Consider the following 10,034-nt stretch of genomic DNA (forward strand, 5'->3'; position numbering starts at 1 on the left):
TGATCATCCAACTCAGTATCCTGTACCTGCCTTCTCTCCGTACCCCCTGATCCCTTTACCTGCATTTGATCCATATTCTAAACCCTTCCTATCCATGTATCTGTCCAAATGTCTTTTAAACATTATAAGTGTACCCACCACTACCACGTCCTCTGGCAACTTGCTCCATATACCCAAAGCTTCCTGAATGGAAAAGTTACTTTTCAGCTCCTCTTTAAATCTTTCGCTTCTTACATCAATCTAAGCATTCTAGTTTTAGATCTTCACTACCCTTGAAACAGATTGTAACTTTCCCTCGTATCTATATCCCTCATGATCTTATAATCTGTGAGAGATCACCCCTCAGCCTCCTTCACTGCAAGGAAAACAGCCCCAACCTATCTGGTCTCCTCTTGTAATGCAAGCTCTTCAGTCATAGTGACCCATTGAGTTCTGCAGCATAGAAACATAGCCTTTGGCCCAACATGTCCTTGCCAACCAAGATGTCCCACCTACACTAGTCCCACCTGCCCAAGTTTGGTGCATATCCCTCTAAACCTTTTCTAACCATGAGATCCTGCCAACATTCTCATTCATTTTTTCTGCACCCTCCTTAGCTTAACCACATCCTTCGTACAGAGTGGGGACCAGAACTAAACAATATACTTCAAGTGCGTCTCTCACCATGGGAGCCGTGTTCATAAAGGACCTTTGACTTGCAAATGTTTCAGCATAAAGCCCATCCTCTCATAGGCTTCATTGACACCTTTGATGTTGGTGTATTTGTACGCTGTTCTCATGCCCAACACCAGAACTTGGAAAAACAAGGTACTGTAGATGCTGGAATCTTGAGTATGGGCACTTTGTTCTGACCTCTGCTAAGGGAAGAGATTAGCAGGCAGGCTGAAAAGATTCAAGGTTTTCACAAAATGCTGGAGAAACTCAATGGGACAGGCAGCATCTCTGGATAGAAGGAATGGGTGACGTTTTGGGTCGAGACCCTTCTTCAGGGTCCTCCTTCCTCATTCTGAAGAAGGGTCTTGACCTGAAAGGTCACCCATTCCCTTCTATCCAAAGATGCTGCCTGACCCGCTGAGTTACTCCAGCATTTTGAGTCTATCTTCAGTGTAAACCAGCATCTGTAGTTTCTTCCTACGCAACTTCAAGGCTGTGCTCCATTTTTCCCTTTCAGAATATTTATAGTTTCTTCCCTCGTCACCCAAGCCATTTGCTGAGTTCTTTGAGAGGACTACTTAGTGCAAGTGGCCTTTCCACAGAGAACTGTGAGAGAACTGTTCCTCAAAGGCGGCATCTGGTCTCCAACATTATTTGGTCAGGAACTGCTATTGTCTGCACTTTAATGGCACACATACATCTCCTGGACTGACCCCCACAGGACCATTGATTGCTGTCCCACCCTTGCTTCCTGCCCTGGTAGTGCTAATGTGAGGGATCGTTGGACTGTGGTCACGCCACTGATCTTGCTAAACACAAGTACGTCACAAATGACATTGACGCAATAATCAAGCTGAGGGGTCAGAGGCGGAAATGTCTAATCTGCTGTGGCTTTGCTGTGCTATTGTTGGAGAAGAACCTGCTTGTTGCTGCTGCTGCTGATTAGAACTCATTGTCACAACCAGTTGCATTGAACTCATTTTCATTGTGTTCCTCTTATGGACACTGAGACTGAATATTACTTCCCATGTCATTGCTTGTGACATGAACAAGATGATTCTGTACATTGCACATTTGAGCTGGCCTGTTCTATGTTTGTAGGTACACAAAAATGCTGGAGAAACTCAGCGGGTGCAGCAGCATCTATGGAGCGAAGGAAATAGGCAACATTTCGGGCCGAAACCCTTCTTCAGACCCGAAACGTTGCCTATTTCCTTCGCTCCATAGATGCTGCTGCACCCGCTGAGTTTCTCCAGCATTTTTGTGTACCTTCGATTTTCCAGCATCTGTAGTTCCTTCTTAAACAGTTCTATGTTTGTGTTCACTTTGGCTGAAGTGACAGACAAACAGCACAGAAACAGGCATTTTTGGCACATCAGTTCTGTGCCAAATCCTACAGAAACCCCATTGTCCGTCATCTCCGACATTCCCGTCATCTCCTGCCAGATCCCAACACCCGCCCACATACCAGGGACAATCTGCAGTGGTCAATGAGCCCACCAACCAATGTGTTCTTGAGGTATGGGCTGGAAACCAGAGCACCAGGGAGAAAGTGATCCAGGAACCTGAACCAGCCCTTCAGCCCTTTAGTCATTGACCTATTCCTCTATTTCCATACTCATTAGCTGGTAACACTGGGTGCCAAAGGATTACCAACGTCCTGCTCGTTAAATGATAACCAAACTACGTAAACTCACGTTGCAAGACGTCATATGATTGCAACCTCAACTCCACAACCCTTATATCCATGGTAACCTGACACTCCCTTGCTTATCAAGACTTGCTCTGTCTGAACATCTTCAAATACTCTGCTCTCACGGACCTTTGACGAAGATAGTGGCAAAGAGATAAAGTTTCACCTCATCTCTGTCTTAACTAGGCAGCTCCTTGTAGACTTGTTCTTGGAAATAAAATATTCAGGCTGTATACTTTAGCCCCCTGCACGACTCCCTTTACACCACTGACTGTGTGGTTGTGCACAGCTCAGATGCTACCGATCAATTTGTCAATCACTCATGATCTTGGTGAGTGGTGGAATAGATCGGAAGATCTGAATGGCTACCTCCTGCTCTCAAAGTTGCAGTTTTTAAGTCTACTTGTGCCCTCTTCATCAGCTTATTTATCAACTAGTATTTTCATCCAAATCATCTAAACTGTGAAAATTGAGGACTAGCACTGATCCCTGCAGCACACCATTTGTAACATGTGGCTAACCAGTGAGTGACCCATTTCTGCCCATCTCTATTCCCTGTGAGCCAGTCAACCATCCATCTACACTAATACAGTGCCCTCCATAATGTTTGGGACTAAGACCCATCATTTATTTATTTGCCTCTGTACTCCACAATTTGAGATTTGTAATAGAATTTGATTATTGGGTATGTGTGTATGTGTATACATACCTTCTCCGTGGATTGTCACCTTGTCGTGGTGGAGAAGTTTGTGTGGTCTTGAGATCCTGAGAGCGATGCTGTCTGAAGCTATGTTCCTGGTAGGGCCACCCATGGCAGTAAGGTCGAAGGTGAAGGTCCCTGACAAAGAGCAATCCAACCAAGACCTCAATGGTGGAACAGGCGGAGGACGATGGCTGACTTTAGTGGAGCGTCACAACGGCTGGGAAGGCGGATGAAGGCTGCAGCAGAAAAGGGTCCCCGGTTGTCTTGGACTCCATGCCACTGGATCCTGACCAAAGATTATAGAGGAGCTCCTCTACTATCTTTGATCCTGACCCAGATCTGTCAAGGACCGTGTGGTGGCTGTCTGTGCATCAGTCTCCCCACGTTAAACAAAGTCACACACAGGCGTCCTCCATATAGGAGGACAGTCATACTCGTTTCGAGCGACCGCCGATGATGATGATGATGGTATATATACACACTGAACTTTTTTTTTCTCCCATTATGTACTATGTTTACATATTCTGTTGTGCTGCAGCAAGTAAGAATTTCATTTGTTCTATCTGGGACATATGACAATAAAACACTCTTGAAAAAAATCTATGTGGTTAAGGTGCACATTGTCAGATTTTATTAAAGGGTATTTTTATACATTTCGGTTTCACCATGCAGAAATTATAGCTGTGTTTATACATAGTCCCCCCATTTCAGGGCACCATAATGATTGGGACACATGGATCCACAGGTGTTTGTAATTGAACAGGTGTGTTTAAATGCCTCCTTAATGCAGGTATAAGAGAGCCCTTAGCACCTAGTCTTTTCTCCAGTCTTTCCATCACCTTTTGAAACTTTTATTGCTTTTTATCAACATGTGTCAATGAAAGTCAAAGAAGCCATTATGAGACAGAAACAGGAATAAAACTGTTAGAGACATCAGCCAAACCTTAGGCTTACCAAAATCAACTGTTTGGAACATCATTAAGAAGAAATAGAGCACTGGTGAGCTTACTAATCGCAAAGGGGATGGCAGGCCAAGGAAGACCTCCACAGCTGATGACAGAAGTATTCTTTCTATACTAAAGAAAAATCCCCAAACACCTGTCCCACAGATCAGAAACACTCTTCAGGTGTGGATTTGTCAGAAGACTTCATGAACAGAAGTACAGAGGCTACACTGCAAGATGCAAACACTGGTCAGCTGCAAAAATAGGATGGCCAGGTTAGAGTTTGCCAAGAAGTACTTAAAAGAGCAACCACAGTTCTGGAAAAAGGTCTTATGGACAGATGAGACTAAGATTAATTTATATCAGAGTAATGGCAGCAAAGTATGGAGGAGAGAAGGAACTGCCCAAGATCCAAAGCATACCACCTCATCTGTGAAACACAGTGGTAAAGGGATCATGGGGTATGGAGAGAAGGCAGGTACGGGATACTGAGTTGGATGATCAGCCATGATCATATTGAATGGCGGTGCAGGCTCGAAGGGCCGAATGGCCTACTCCTGCACCTATTTTCTATGTTTCTATGTCATACACGCAAGTACCATGATCATTCAGAACAGGTTCTTCCAATCAGTCGCTGCTCTCGAGATAAAGATTCCCTAGTTTGGGGTCTAATTGTTGATGTTTCATAAGGGTCAGCACTTTGGGATCATGGGTGAATCGCGTGCACACACATATACATGTACACACGTACAAGACAACAACCTTTTTCTCAATGTCAGGAAGACAAAGGAGGTAATGGTCGATTTCAGGAAGCGAAGCAATATGTATACCTCAGTTTGCATCAAAGTAGAGATGATTATGTTCCTAGGAGTATATATCACTCGCAATTTGTCCTGGTCCACCCATATTGAAACAATGGCCAAGAAAATGCACCAATGCTTCTACTTTCCTGAGAAGGCTTAGAAAGTTTGGTACCTGTATGTCCACACAACTCTCACCAATGTTTACAGATGCGCTGTAGAAAGCATTTTATTGGGATGCATCACAGCATGGTTTGGGAACAGCTCCATCCAAGACAGCAAAAAGTTGCAGAGAATTGCAGACGCTGCCCAGACCATCACACAAACCAACCTCCCTTCCAGTGACTCCATTTGCATTGCCGACGTCACTCAACCACTCCTGGGTGCCGATTTCGGGCTTTCTCCCTCCTAGTCAATGTACGGGTTGGGCGCATGATTCCGGTGTCGGCCCTCGGCCCCACTGCCCCCGCTGCCCCCGCCTCCACCCAGCCCATAGCTCAGCGCCGTAGACGGGGTTGAGTGCTCCTATGCCTCCCTCCTCACTGATTTCCCCGAGCTCCTCACTCCCTGCTTCAGCACGGCGGCCCCCAAGCACGGAGTCATCCATCACATCCCCACCGTGGGCCCACCTGTGCATGCCAGGGTGCGCCGTCTCCCACCGGACAAGCTGCGCATCGCCCGGGAGGAGTTGCAGCTCATGGAGGACATGGAGATTGGCCGGTGCTCATGGAGGACATGGGGATTGACAGTCTGTGGGCATCCCCGCTGCACATTGTCCCCAAGACATCTGGGAGGTGGACACCATGTGGGGACTATAGGTGTCTGAGCGCCATGACAACTGCGGATCCGGCCCCACATCCAGGACTTTTCCGCCAACCTCGAGGGTGCCACCTTCTTTTCTAAAGTCGACCTGGTCCACGGTTACAACCAAATGTCAGTCCACCCAGACGACGTTCCCAAGACCGCGACCATCACCCCGTTCTGGTTGTTCGAATGGCTGCGTATGCCCTTTGGATTGAAAAACGCCATGCAGGCGTTCCAGAGGCTCATGAACAGGGTTGGGGTCTGCCGTTCGTCTTCATCTACCTTGACGACATCCTGGTCGCAAGCCGCACCAGCACGAGCACATCGAACACCTGTGGACCCTCTTCCAGCGCCTCCTCGACAACGGCCTCATTATCAACCCCGCCAAATGCCAGTTCGGTCTCCGCTCCATCTCCTTTCTGGTGCACAGCGTGACACCTCAAGGCGGCGTCCCTTTACCCTCGAAGGTGGAGGCCATTCGGCAGTTTCCCCGTCCACGCACGGTAAAGGGGTTGCAGGAATTTGTCGGCATGGTAAACTTGCACCATCGTTTCGTGCCAGCAGCAGCCAAAATCACGCGCTCCCTTTTCCAGTGCCACGCGGGCAAGCCGCGGGAGCTCGAGTGGTCCTCCGAGGCGGACGCGGCGTTCGAGGGTGCCAAAGCGGCCCAGGCCAACGCAACCATGTTGGCCCACCCACGAGCCTCAGCCTCAACGGCCCTCACTGTGGATTCCTCTGACACGGCTGTGGGCAGCGTTCTAGAGCAGCTCATCGATTGCCGCTGGCAGCCACTGGCCTTTTTCAGCCGTCAGCTACGAGCCCCAGAGTGCAACGACAGCGCCTTCGACAGGGAGCTCCTCAAGTTCAAGTGAGTTTATTGTCATGTGTCCCTGTATAGGACAATGAAATTCTTGCTTTGCTTAAGCACACAGAAAATAGTAGGCATTTACTACAAAACAGATAAATGTGTCCATATACCATGATATAAATATATACACACATGAATAAATAAACTGATAAAGTGCAAATAGCAGAAAGTGGTTATTAATAGTAAGATTAAACGAGAACTTACCAGTTTGAAGTTTGATCTTTATTTTATGAGGAGTAACGTTGAGGGAATACGTGAAGAACCCCGCCAGGACGCATGCGTGTCATTCTTCAAAGCAGCGGTGTGAAATCACAGATAACTGTAATGACTAAACATAGTAAGATTAGAGAAGAGATACCAGTTCAGGATATGATCAAGGGTGGGAAGCGGAGGGCACGTATTCCCTCAACGTTACTCCTCATAAAATAAAGATCAAACTTCAAACTGGTAAGTTCTCGTTTAATCTTACTATTTTACTTCGGAGTCACGTGAGTGACTACGTGAAGATTTTAAAGCTCTGTGATTTCATGCCGAGGAACGAGTCCATGCATCACATCTGCCTTGATTTTGGGGAGAATAGAGTTAACATCATTAGACATCAATACGATATTGAAACCCAACGGTAAAAATATTAACACCAATTATTGCCCCTATTTATGTGATAAATTATATTACAGAACTTAAATTTGTTTCTGCAAATGTTCCAGGTTCAATGACTGGATTGTTATAAAGTCGTTGGAAAGTTTCCTCCGTTGACCATCCTGCTGTCTTGAGGATTTGGTCCATAGGAACGTCCAACTTCATAGCTGCCGATGTAGCTGCAGCCCTGGTGGAGTGAGATTTAAAAATGCTAGTGTCTACTCCAGCCTTTATTAGGACCTGTTTTAGCCATCTAGAGATGGTCTGGACTGTCACTGTTTTGAGTGGCTGTTTGTAGCTGATTAAAGTGACATTTCTTTCCCTCTGATGATCTTAGTATACTCCATATATAATAGTAAGTGTGTTACAATACAGAGACGACCATCTGTCAGGTAGGCCCTGAATTCTGTTTTTAGGCCTGCTGACCCCTGTCTGTTCTGTTTGACTATTTCATTGATGTGAAAAGTTAAATTTCCAGATGAAATAATCATGTTGTCCAACCTTTGTTTCTGTAGTGACTGGACCCTTTGTGCTGTAACCAAGGCCATCAGCATGACTGTTTTCATAGTCAGTTTCTGTAGGGACAGAGCTGTAGCTGGAGACCAGTTTCTTAACATGGTCAGTACAATGCTCACATCCCATATTTGGGAGTACCTGGTTCTTGGGGGATTAATATTAAAATGCCCCTCATGCGTTTGGTTACCAGGGTGTGTCCCAACAGAATGCCGCTCTGTTCCTTGCGCCAGGTATGTTGACAGAGCACTTCTGGTGCAGTTGATGGCACTATGACTGAGCCTCTCATCGTAATGGAGGCTTGCCAGGAATTCCAGAACAGACGGGATGTTCATAGATCTGTGGGTGATGTTTATTGTTGTGACAGTACTTCCCATTTCTTGATGACACCAAGTACTGATTTTTTATTTTTTTTTGGTGGACTGTCTGTGGCCCGTTGAAATAATTCCACTGTTCGGTCCGTCAGTCCCAGGTGTAGTAGAGGTGCTTTCAACTCTATAAATTAATAGGTTTATATAATTATGACATGGGTAACTCCCCTTGTTGTGGGAAGAACCAGTAAATTAGGTCTATGATGGATGGTGATGCATGGTTCTAAAACCATGTCGATATCACCAGGACCGATGGTTGAGTAGGCCAATCGGGTACTAACAAAATACCAGACGCGGAGCCTACTGTTTATTCCTAAACACAACTATATATCGCAGTGTCACCACATGACCATAGTCCCCTACACTCACTGAGCCAGTGTGTCAAACATATTAATGAGTGGATGAACCAGAACTTCCTCCAGCTCAATACAAATAAGACAGAAATTATTGTCTTTGGTCCCAAAAAATCAAGGCTAGAGGTGAGTGCTCAACTCGACTCAATTGCACTGAAAACCACAGACAAAGCCAGAAATCTTGGTGTAGTTATGGACTCGGATTTGAATTTTAACAGCCATATAAAGACCATTACCAGATCTGCCTATTACCATCTAAAAAATATAGCAAGAATCAAGGGATTTCTGTCCAAAGACGACACTGAAAAACTTGTTCATGCATATATTTTTAGTAGGTTAGATTATTGTAATGGCATCTTTACAGGCCTCAATAAAAAATCAATTAAACAACTGCAGCTTATCCAAAATGCCGCTGCCAGAGTCTTGACCAACACCAAGAAAATGGACCACATTACACCTGTCCTTAAATCTTTGCACTGGCTCCCTGTGTGTAAGAGGATAGATTTTAAAATTCTGTTACTGACCTACAAGGCACTGAATGGTCTTGGTCCAAAATACATCTCTGACCTACTTGTTGTATATGAGGCGCCTAGACTCCTCAGGTCTTCAGGGACAGGTTTACTCTGTGTTCCCAGGGTCAGAACTAAAAAGGCTGAAGCAGCATTCGGTTTTTATGCTCCACACCTGTGGAACAAGCTCCCTGAACACCTGAGGTGTGCACAAACTGTAAGCGCATTTAAATCAGGCCTAAAAACACTGTTGTTTAGTATAGCTTTTCCATAACCCGACATGCAGGTAATCTTAACCGTCTAATTTTAACCCTTTTATGTGCTTTTTAAAATCGTTTTATTGTTTCATTGACGTTGTTTTATTATTCATACATTTGTCGTATTGCTTATTTTGCAATTTTTAATTATTGACTATTTTATTTTTTCTTTCCTGTAAAGCACCTTGAATTGCAGTTTGCACGAATGGTGCTATACAAATAAATTTGCCTTGCCTTGCCTTGCCTTGCCTTACCCGACTGATGAGGCAAAAGGAGGGAATGCATAAATTACCCCCCAATGCAGCGAAAATGCATCTGTAGCCACTGCCCCAGGTTCTGGTTCCCAAGAACCTAATTCGATAACTGTTGAGAGCATGGATGTGAATAGGTCGTTATCTGGTGTTCCATACCGTGCTGTAATTCCAGCAATACATTTTTTATCCAACATCTATACAGTGTTTTCATAGACTTAGCGTGACCTGTTGTCTGCCACTAAATTCAGTTTACCTAGTAAGTTGGTAGCTGATATCCTAATATCTTTCTGGATACACTATTGCCAAATTGTGTTGGGCAGATAATCACATGATGTCGATATGTTTCCACCCATATGGTTGACATATGCTACCACGGTGGTGTAGTCAATTAGTAGTCTAACATACTGGTTATATAACCCAGAACAATATGACTTAAAGCCATGGAATGCACTCAACTTTCCCAGGTATTTATGCCCAGCGTATGTAATGATGCATCCTGTGCATTCCATCTCCCCCCACAGATGGAGATGGAATTGGTAGCATCCCATCCAAGTGCCCATCAGTGTGTAGTTCCATAGACAGGTAGCTGTTAATGTTTGGATAGGAACAATGCCTAATGTTATGTTTCTACCATTTTTAGTACCATTGTGGCCTCTGTTGGTAGCTTCTTAG

Source organism: Amblyraja radiata, chromosome 29 (genome assembly GCF_010909765.2).
Source record: "Amblyraja radiata isolate CabotCenter1 chromosome 29, sAmbRad1.1.pri, whole genome shotgun sequence".
NCBI lineage: Eukaryota > Metazoa > Chordata > Chondrichthyes > Rajiformes > Rajidae > Amblyraja > Amblyraja radiata.